The following is an 11,396-nucleotide window of genomic DNA, read 5'->3' as shown; positions in this document are numbered from 1 at the left end:
TTTCGGGCTAAAAAGCGCCCGTTCTATGTTCGCAAGGGCTGTGCAGATTGGTTTTGAACCCCAGCTACACCGGAACATAGAAGCATATATGGATGATATAGTGGTCAAGACCAGAGAAAAATCCACACTTATCAAGGATCTAGAAGAAACCTTTGCAAATCCGTGTAAGATCAACTTGAAGCTCAACCCCGAGAAGTGCGTATTCGACGTTCCGTCCGGCAAGCTCCTTTGATTTTTTGTGTCTCAGCGAGGGATAGAAGACAACCCCGACAAGATCAAAGCAATAGATCAGATCCAAGCATCAAAAACCGTCAAGGATGTGAGTCATCTGGCTGGCTGTGTTGCTGCGCTGAGCTGGTTCATTTGAAGTCCACTGAGTGCGCCTCATTGTTCTTCAAAATCTTGAAGAAAGCAGGACCAATGAAATGGACCCCGGAGGCAGAGGTTGCATTGCGGGATTTAAAAACCTACCTTTCCTCCGCACCAACCTTGGTCGCGCCTAGACCACAAGAGTCGTTGTTGCTGTACTTAGCAGCAACAAATCAAGTGGTTTGTGTTGCGTTGGTGGCGCAGAGGGAAGTGGGTAACGAAGAGGCAGAAGCTGCATAGTTGCCCAGTGATGAGCCAAACCTATCCCCGGCAGGGCCTGGTGTTGATAAGGAAGGAGGGACACAAGTAGATGCTAATAATCAGAAGGCGTCAGGAAGGAAGAAAATGGTGCAGCGAGCCAGCGACCAGTTTACTTTGTTAGCTCCTCCTGCAGGGAGCTAGGTCAAGGTACTCTAGGGTGCAAAAGTTGATCTTCGGCCTCCTCATGGCCTCGAGGAAATTGCGCCATTACTTCCAAGCACACGAGATGATAGTTGTCACCCGCCTCCCGTTGCGATGCATTCTGAGGAATCCCAAGGCTACCGGCAGGATAGTGGAATGGGCACTGGAGCTGTCAAGTTTTGCTTTGAAGTTTGAAAGCACTGCAACTATCCAAAACAGAGCACTTACAGAATTCGTTGCAGAATGGACGCGAACGCCTGACGAAGAGGTGCCGGAAACAGTGCTCCCCGGCAAGGAGGACCCTAAGGAGTGGATCATGTACTTTGATGGTGCCTTCTCGCTGCAAGACGCGGGGCTGGAGTGCTACTTGTCGCACCCACCGGAGAGCACCTCAACTATGTCATCCAGATGCACTTCCTTCGTGAGGATACTACCAATAACATGGCAGAGTGAGAGGGGCTCCTTGCCGGCCTAAGGATTTGTAAGTGCATCTAGTGCTACCCCTAGTTGGTTTTGGAGTATTGATGATAAACTTGGTTGAGGGACTAATGTGTTTGTGAGAATTGCAGGATAACATAGGTAGTAGTCCCTTATTGATTCGGTTTACCTACCAGAGATGACCCCTAAAAATGTGTGAAGACATTGAAGACAATGGTGGTTCCTGAAGACATTCACGACGAAGATTATGACATGTGAAGACATTCACTTGAAGACTATGGAGTGTGAAGACATAGTTGTTTTGTAGTTGCCTTTTCTTCTTTGTTGAGTCATAGGAACCACCGTACTATTAAGTGGGGTCCAAGTGAACAAAGTCAGAGTGACTAATGTGATGCTCAACCAAAATCCTATGTCTTCGAGCGAAGACAATGAGAGCAAATCTTATCGAGAGCTGGATGGGTCAGCTTGTCTTGTAACCCAAGTAAAGCTGCTCCGTGTGTTTGAAATCCGACCGTTGGACACGTGTCGGTTCCTTAGTGACCCAGTGTCATTTCAGACATATCAAGTCGGGTTGACTCCTGGCTATAAATAGCCCACCCCCTACACCATAAATTGCTAGCTGCTTAGAGTTAGTGCACGGCTTTTGTCGTTTGAGAGCAACCCACCTCTAAAGCATTTGAGAGAGAGATCCTTGCGAGGACAAATCCCAAAACAACCAGAGCCAAAGAGTGTTAGGCATCACTGAAGTCTTTCTGTCCGCGTGACCTGAAGACTTGTTACAGTTGAGGACTGTGAATCCTCCAGCCGGTTAGGCGTCGCGTTCTGAGCATCCAAGAGTCATTGTGGATCGCCAGTGAACGAAGTCTGTCAAGGTTTGGAAGTCTACCTTGAAGACTTACCAGAGTGATTGGGCGAGGACTGGGTGTCCTTAGCTCAAGGGGAATAAGGTGAAGACGCGGTCTTCTGAGTGAAATCTCAGCCTCCCTAACCAGACGTACAGTTGTCACAACAACTGGAACTGGTCTATCAAATCCTTGTCTTCACCAAGCAACTGGTTCTATCCTCCACTTCCCTTTACTTTACAGTTTGTCTTCGTGAAGTCATTGCTTGCTTGTCTGATCTGTTTGACTTCACTGAGTGAAGACTATTTACTGTTTAGCTTCATACCGTCTTCCATCCTGATCCATACTACCTAGCTGCTGATAGTCTTCGTGCTTTCACTACATTGCTTACTTGACTATGCTTGTCTAGTGTAGTCTATCTTCCGCTGCATATCAATAGGTTCATTTCTACTGTTTTTCTTCAAAGACCTCGTGTTTTGAAGACTTTCATAAAAATCGCCTATTCACCCCCCTCTAGTCGATAACTAGCACTTTCAATTGGTATCAGAGCAAGGTGCTCCCTTGTTCTGTGTGATTTGGTTTAACCACCTGGAGTTTTAGCTATGTCGACTATAAGGATAATCAAGGTCTCCACCGCGTGCCCTATTTTTGATGGTCATGATTATCTCAGATGGAAGGCTATGATGAGGAAGCACCTCCTTGCGATGGACAGTGAGCTTTGGACTGTCACGAAGATTGATCTCACCGATTTATGCAAGATGAGGCATGCTGACGATATTCAGAAATATACTCTTCTGGATATCAAGGCGAAGGCTGTTATATGCTCCTACCTGTCCAGAGATGAGTTCAGGCGCATTATGCATCTCTGCAATGCAAAGCTTATATGGGACCGGATCTACGATGTGTATGAAGGTCATCGAACATGTCAGGATCCCTGGTTCCTTGAATTCAAAGAGTCGCTCAAAACAATGACTCCCGAACCCGAGCCATCTTCTCCGACCTACTTCTTCTTGGCACGTGGTGCCAAGGTAAACTCACGCGATGCTTACTTTCAACCATCCAATGAAGATAACTCTGAGTGTGAATCCAAACCTAGCTACAAAACACTTGCTAAAATTGCAACTGAACAACAAACTACTATGGAACATATTCAAAAGTTGCTAGACAAAAGCGATGACCTGTTGTACGCGGAAATGAATCGAACTCAGTCCTTCATTGAAGACATTAAAAATCTTCACGTTAAGTACAAAGAACTTGAAAGTCGTCATGAAACTCTCCCAGCCGCTAATGAAAAGCTTTCCTATGATTATATTCAAAGGAAGCAAGAACTTGAGAATCTGAGAGCATCTCATGAAGATCTTCAAAAGGAGAATGATTCACTTCGCGCTCAACAGACCAGTTTCGCTCAGGAAGGTTTTGAGCCACCCTGTTTAAAATGTCTTGAGCGGGATGATGTTGTCTCTGTTGCTGAATGTTCTACTGCTGCTACTGTTGCAATATCTTCAACTGCTGATGTGGTAACTAACCCCTCTTCTGAGGACACCACTACTATTGCTGATGAGAATGCTAGGTTGAAGACTTTGCTTGAAACAGGGATGTACAAAAGCCTCAAAGGGCATCAAACACTGTGTAATGTCCTCAAGAAACAGATTCTGAACCAAAACCCTAGGAAAGAGGGTGTTGGGTTCGAGAGGAAAATGAATGTTGATGGTTCATACTGGAAGCCCGAGCAGTACCCCAAAACTACATGGGTTGCTGCAAAGGGACCTTCAGTGGACCCATCCACCTTATCTGTCTTCACTTGCGCTAACCCGATTATCATTGATGAACCCTTTGATGCAAATTATAAACTGTTCAAAAATCAGAATGGTGAAGTGTTTGCCAGGTATATTGGTACTAACTGCAGGAATGGACCACCTTTGAAGAAGATCTGGGTGCCCAAAAGTTGTCTTGAGAAGCTTCCTGTGAGTGTCATCATGACACCACCTGGGAAGAAGACAAACCCCAGACCAAAGGCTTCATATGACCCAAAGGCTTCATACAGACAGAGGACCCACCAGGGCCACCCTAACGCCAATGTTTTGCAGGGAAACCATACTCAGACTTATGAATATGAGCGTGTTTCATCAAACCGCTATGTTCATAAGACCAAGAACTTTTCTGCTTATTCTTATGAGTATTATTCACCTCCTGCAAGGCTATTTGCTAGGGCTCCAAGGCCAAAGTTCTTAGATGCTGCACTTAGACTCATTGCTTCTAAGCCACCCCTGAAAATGTGGGTGGTTAAAAAAATAACTCTCTTTTGCAGGGAAAGGTCTCCAGCCGAAAATCAAAGGCTTCTGATGCTTATGCCGGGGACCTAAAACATCTTGTGGGACGCAAGATAAAATACCAAAATGATCTTAATATGTATTTCGTCCCGGGATTTCCTGACATCCATCCTATCTACCCTAACAAGGATATGAACTTTGATAGTATTCTTGTTCGTCAAATGTTCATGCTTCACACTTCTCTTTGTGAAGCCTATCCCCCAAACTGCATTGTAGGGTATGACACCAAAGGCTTCTGAGTGGATTATGGACAGTGGATGCACTAACCACATGACTGGTTAAAGTCTTATTATGGATTCAACCCTACATCCATCTGACAAGAGTCACATCACATTTGCTGACACTGGTAAAAGCAAGGTATTGGGCCTAGGTAGAGTTGCAATCTCAAAGGATCATCACATGGATAAAGTGATGCTTGTTGAATCCCTTGGTTTCAACTTAATGTCTGTCTCAATGCTTTGTGATCTGAACATGATTGTGATATTTGGAAAATATCGTTGCCTTGTGTTTATGGAATCTAACAAATCTCTAGTCTTCGAAGGGTATCAAAAAGATGATCTGTATATGGTGGATTTCTCCGCAGGACCACAACTGGCCGTATGTCTTCTAGCAAAAGCTTCAGAGTGCTGGCTCTGGCATCAGAGGCTAGGGCATGACGGCATGAGGAACTTACACACTCGCACAAAGAAGAAGCATGTCATAGGCATCGAGGGCGTCAAGTTCAAGAAAGATCATCTATGCGGTGCCTGCGAAGCCGGAAAGATGACTAGGGCCAAGCATCCCTCGAAGACAATCATGACGACGACACGTCCCTTTGAGCTGCTTCACATGGACTTATTTGGCCCTACTCACTACTCTACTCTTCTACAACTGCATGCCTCTATGGTTTCGTCATTGTTGATGATTACTCAAGTTATACATGGGTGCACATAATTCTCCACAATACTAAAGTGCAGGATTTCTTCAGACGATTCGCCAATCGTGCCATGGTCAACTATGGGATCAAGATCAAGCACATCAGAAGTGACAACGGCACATAATTCAAGAACACCAGCCTCGGCACTTATCTTGATACATTGGGCATCACACATGAGTTCTCTGCTCCATACACACCTCAGCAAAATGGCATCGTGGAGCACAAGAACAGAACCCTCATTGAGATGGCACGAACGATGCTCGATGAGTACAAGACTCCAAGGAAATTCTTGCCTGAAGCTATTGATACTGCATGCACGTCATTAGCCATGTTTATCTTCACAAGTTCCTAAAGAAGACATCATATGAACTCCTGAATGGTAAGAAGCCAAACGTCAGCTATTTCAGAGTATTTGGTGCTAGGTCCTGGATCAAGGATCTGCATCACACTTCAAAATTTGCACCGAAAGCACATGAAGGTTTTATGCTTGGCTACGGAAAGCATTCACACTCCTACATAAACCTCTTTCACTACAAAGTGGTTGAAACTGTGGATGAGCGGTTCGATGAGACTAACGGCTTACAAAGAGAGAACTTGCCAAATGTGCTAGATGAAGCTACACCAAGTGAATCTATCAAGCTTATGGGTACTGGAGAAATCATACCTTCAGAGGAACATGCTGAAGAGGGAATCATCATTTCTGCACCTAATCAGCATGAAGACACTGCTCAGCCTGAAGCCAATGCTGAAGATGAAGACAATGATAAGCAAGGGCAAAATCTTCGTCCAGTTCATCCTCGTGTTGCAAATGAAGTCCAGATTGAGAAGATTATTGATAGCATAAATGCACCTGGTCCACTCACCCGTTCAAGAGCAACACAGCTAGCAAATTTCTGTGGGCACTTTGCATTTGTCTCTATATCTGAACCCAAGAAAGTTGATGAAGCCTTCATGGAAACTGAATGGATTCAAGCTATGCAAGAAGAGCTTCAACAGTTTGAGCTGAACAATGTATGGGAGCTAGTTAAGCGTCCAGACCCTCGCAAGCACAATATCATCGGCCCCAAATGGATCTATCACAACAAACAAGATGAGGATGGTCAAGTTGTCAGAAACAAGGCTCGTCTCATTGCTCAAGGTTACACACAAGTTGAAGGGATTGACTTCGATGAAACCTTTGCTCCCATGGCTAGGCTTGAAGCCATTCGCATACTGCTAGCCTATGCTAACCACAACAACATTCTTCTATACCAAATGGATGTAAAGAGTGCCTTTCTCAATGGCAAAATTGAAGAAGTGTATGTTGCACAACCACCTGGTTTTGAAGACCCAAAGCGTCTTGACATGGTATACAAGCTCAACAAGGCACTGTATGGCCTCAAACAAGCCCCTCACGCTTGGTATGACACAATCAAAGACTTCCTGAAGAGCAAATGCTTCAAACCTGGTTCCCTAGATCCCACTCTATTCACGAAGACATATGATGGTGAACTGTTTGTATGCCAAATCTATGTGGATGACATTATCTTTGGCTGCACTGAGAAGAGATACAATGATGAGTTTGGGCATATGATGCAAGAGCAATATCAGATGTCCATGATGGGTGAGCTTAAATTCTTCCTTGGTCTTCAAATCCGTTAGCAGAGAAATGGCATCTTCATATCACAAGAAAAATACCTCAAAGATTGCCTGAAGAAGTTTGGAATGCAAGACTGCAAAGGGTACACGACGCCAATGCCAACCAAAGGCCAATTGGGCCCCGATGACAATGGTAAAGAGTTCGATCAAAAGGTATACCGCTCCATGATTGGTTCTTTACTCTACTTCTGTGCATCTAGGCCTGATATAATGATTAGCATTTGCATGTGTGCCCGATTCCAAGCGACACTAAAGGAATCACATCACTTAGCTGTGAAGCGAATTCTTCGATATTTGGCTTACACCCCAACACTAGGACTATGGTATCCAAAGGGATCAGAGTTTGATCTAGTTGGATTCTCAGATGTTGATTATGCTGGTGATAAGGTTGATCGCAAGTCCACATCAGGCACATGTCATTTTCTTGGACGATCACTTGTCTGTTGGTCTTCAAAGAAGCAGAACTGTGTATCACTCTCCACTGCTGAATCCGAATACATTGCTGCTGGATCTTGCTGCGCTCAGCTTCTATGGATGAAGCAAACTCTCAAGGACTATGGCATCCACCTGAAGCATGTTCCACTCTACTGCGAGAATGAAAGCGCCATCAAGATTGCCAACAACCCAGTTCAGCACTCGAAGACAAAGCACATTCAGATCCGTCATCACTTTCTCAGAGATCATGTCATGAAGGAAGACATTGATATCATTCACGTCAACATTGAAGAGCAATTGGCAGATATATTCACAAAGCCCTTGGATGAGAAAAGGTTTTGCGAGCTGCGGTGTGAGCTAAATATCTGAGAATCCTCAAATGTCCTGTGATTGGACACACATCCTAACGCTTATGCATGTTGATGACTTAGATGTGCAACACACAAAGTAACGTATATCTTCAATCAATGAAGACTTACCCTCTATGTGTGAATACATTAACGCGGAATTTGACTTCGGAGCGCCATGCTAATTGTGCGTCGTGCCTGGGTCTAATACTTTCTATACGGTGGGTAACGCCACCACCAAACTTTCTCGAAGATTTTCATTTGGCGTCATGATTGCATTATCTTCGCATTTGGTTTGTCTTCAACATTGCTTTGACTTCAAGGTTTATCTTCACATGTCGATTTGGTCTTTTCTGATGTATATACATACATATATATATATATGTGTGTGTGTGTGTGTGTTATGTCCTCTACAACATTCACTTATAGCTATGTCTTCAAACTTCCCATTTTCTGAACTAAGTGAATGTGATCGGACCCTAATCCCTTCTGTGCTTCTTCCTCAAATTCTGTCTATCTAGTCATATGCATTCTGTTGAAACGTGTCAAATGTCTTCACTGCGTCCTTGTCAGCTGAAGATACAGAGACACGCATTTAAACCTACTTTTAATGCAATATCTCTTTTGCCTGAATACCGGAGACGCCAGAACGACCACCCGACAAACCAGACGTGCGTGGGAACATGGAACAACTTTCAATGAGTTGCATGCATGCCATGTGTCCCTCAGATGTGAACCGCCAGGGGCACCTGTGTAATTGCGCTGTGCAACCCTTCACCTTATAAATACACATCCAGCGCGGTCATTATTCCCTCTTCTACCTCGCCATCTCGCTCAAACCCTAGCGCCACCACTAGCTCGCGTCGACGCCAGAGATGAAGCGCTTAGCTGTCGCGACCTCTTCGACGCCGTCCTCATGCCATCCGCGAACCTCGTCTTCTCCGCCGCTGCCGTAGGTGTCTTCCGCCCCCAAGTTAGGGTGCAGGAGATTGGACTACTCGGCCTCCCTTCTGCCTCGTCTAGCAGTTCGTCTGTGGTAAATAAATCTCATTTTTACAGCCTTTTTGATCTGTCAAATCCATCCACTTTCAGCCAAAAGTGGTTTCTACACTTACAAATTTGGATCTATCTCTTTCTGAATCTCATATCTTGCAAAGTATATTCACTTATGCTTCATAACTAGTTAGATTCCTCACTTGTACTTATTCATGGATTCGTACAAATCTGGAACCAACTCACTTCAAATAAGTGAATGTCTTCGCACTATGAGGTCAATGTCTTCAAACTGATTTATGTTCAAAATCTTCTGAAAATGCATATGACCTCTTCCCCTTCCCTCGCATCTCTAATGCTGTCACCGGTACATGTCCGTGGGAGAATCCCTTGGTTCTCATAGTCTGCATTCATTTGCAGAATTCTTACATCATCACATTGAGTCCCCTGAAGCCAGTTCTTGTTTTACAAGTAGACGAAAGCCTTTCACATTTTTGAAGCCTCTCTGTCTGAATATTATGGCTTCTGAGAAATCTACAAGGAAAGGTGGCAGGCAGCGCCGTGGCAATACTGCTCTGGATCTGTCTCCCGATCTATTTGAGATGTACAAGATAGATCCTGAAGAGAACTACAATTAGCGCAAGACTAGAATCCAATGGATTCGAAGATATTGGGCTGAAAAGTTGTTCAAGTATAACTTCGTCACACCTGAATATGCTAAGAAGAACACTATCAAGCGCCTGTGGGGTGATATTCTGTACAAGAATCTGCAACCTAAGTCGAAGCCTGAAGCTATTTCCCAAGGCTTCTATCCTTGCATGGTCCGAGGACCTCTTCCAGAAAATGCCGACCCATCGTCTCTTCTATGGTGTCGTGATGACAATCTCTTCAAGTGCAACTTTCAGTTCGCAAAGGAGTCTACTGCCAAGAACAGGAAGGAGCTTGGACTCCACTTCAACCCTGGCCCGTCTGCTCCAAGGCCTGATGGCACACGTGATGCCAATCCTAATGTCATTGGTCCCTTCACTAGCTTCGATGGGCTCCTCTCCCACATTGCTGCTCAGAGGGCCACGGTGGATCAATTTGCTGATGATGCAGACTCTGAAGATGCACCTGCACCACCAAAGCAGAAGAAAAAGAAGTCAAAAGCTTCAAAGCCCTCTGTTGCACCAACAGCTTCGACTGTGAAGCCATTGATGACTGCACCTCCTAAACCCAGTGTCCAGGCTAAAGACTTGTCTCGTGTCTCCAAGAAGACTAAGAAGACCAAGAAGCCCAAGAAGATTTCAGGGCATGACCTGACTCCTGCTGCCATTCTACGCAATGAAGACCACAACATTGATCTTTCCAGTGATGAAGATCTTGGTGATGAAGCTCTAGAGATGCTGATCAAGACCAAGCAAGAGGCAGAGATCTTTCAAGATCTGCCTCTCTTTGATGCTGATATTCTGAACAACTTCATTGATGAATTGTTTTGAGGACCAAAGCATCAAATTTGATGATCTGCAGCTGCCAGTGGACATCAGCGTCACGTTTCACAAAGCCATTGCCAATGAAGTGGCCTTGGCTTAGAAAATCGTCGAGCTCAAGAACAAGATTGATTATGAGAAGGCACACTTCAAGAAGCACATGGCGAAGCTCAGTGTGGCTAATGTGCAAATCTTCAAGAAGATGATGCATGATCTCAAGGCAGAGTTCAACAAGAAGCGTGAAGAAGCCAAAGGCTCACGCGAGCACATGAAGTACTATGCGCAGAAATGTGTGCAAGCGCACAATGAAGCTGAAAAGAGAAAGGCTCTTGGGCGTCCTAGCATCGACCCCCGAATGGCTGCCAAACAAAAGAAGAAGTCTGCTGAAGCCACACCTAAAGCTCAACGGCAAGAATGACCAAGCATAGTCTTCCCTGCTAGCATGACTGGCTTGAAGCCAAAGGTCCCCTCAGCAACTTCTGAAATGAAGAAGACAAGGCAAGCCGAAGCCAAAGCCAGGAAGAGGAAGCTCAAGGACACCTCTGATGATGCTCCCTCCAAAAAGAAGCTGAAGACTAAGGCTCCAAAGTCTTCAAAGAAAGAGCGTGCTACCGCCCCAGAGCCCCTCATCATTGAACGCATCTCTGTTGCTCTCCCTGCCTCTACCAACCAAGAACGCCGCCTGGTGATTCATGAGCCTGCTTCCACAGAGGCTCAAGCAAGTGAACAAGTTCCAGCTGTTAATCCCAAGGTAGCTGAAGACATTGGTCGTGAAGACAATGTAAATGATGATTAAGTCCTTCCTCGGCTCGAGCCCCAGTCGATATCATCGCCTGCTCTCACGAGCATTGAACTTATTAGCATTGGTCGTCCTTTGACACTAGTTGCTCAAGATGACTCATGGGCTGACCGACAACAACAAGACACCCTATGCAAGATGAGACACCCCATACTCCACCAGCTCAAGTCACCACTCTGGTGCTTGATGATGACAACTACATGGAACAGACCACTCCCTCTCCAAAGGCATCGCCAGCATTCCGCAGGCTTCGCAAAGGCCTCAGGCCACATGTCTCCATGTCAAGCATTCCAGAAGAGAAAGTGCAACATACTAGCTCAGTAGCACATCAAGTGTTTCCTGAAGCCACCACTTCTGCGTCTGCCTCTGAGTCTGAAGCCAAAGCTACTGAAGACATTCGGGCATCATCAGCCGAAGA

The 11,396-nt window shown here is 45.2% G+C and overlaps 1 pseudogene; it reads left to right on the top strand.

The window, feature by feature from the left end:
- The first annotated feature begins 856 nt into the window (after nt 1-856).
- Nucleotides 857-10,188, top strand: LOC123493660 (uncharacterized; annotated as a pseudogene).
- Nucleotides 10,189-11,396: the final 1,208 nt, after the last annotated feature.

The sequence above is a fragment of the Aegilops tauschii genome, chromosome 4 (genome assembly GCF_002575655.3).
Source record: "Aegilops tauschii subsp. strangulata cultivar AL8/78 chromosome 4, Aet v6.0, whole genome shotgun sequence".
NCBI lineage: Eukaryota > Viridiplantae > Streptophyta > Magnoliopsida > Poales > Poaceae > Aegilops > Aegilops tauschii.
Note: the sequence above shows the minus strand (reverse complement) of the source record. Positions and strands in the feature narration are given on the sequence as shown.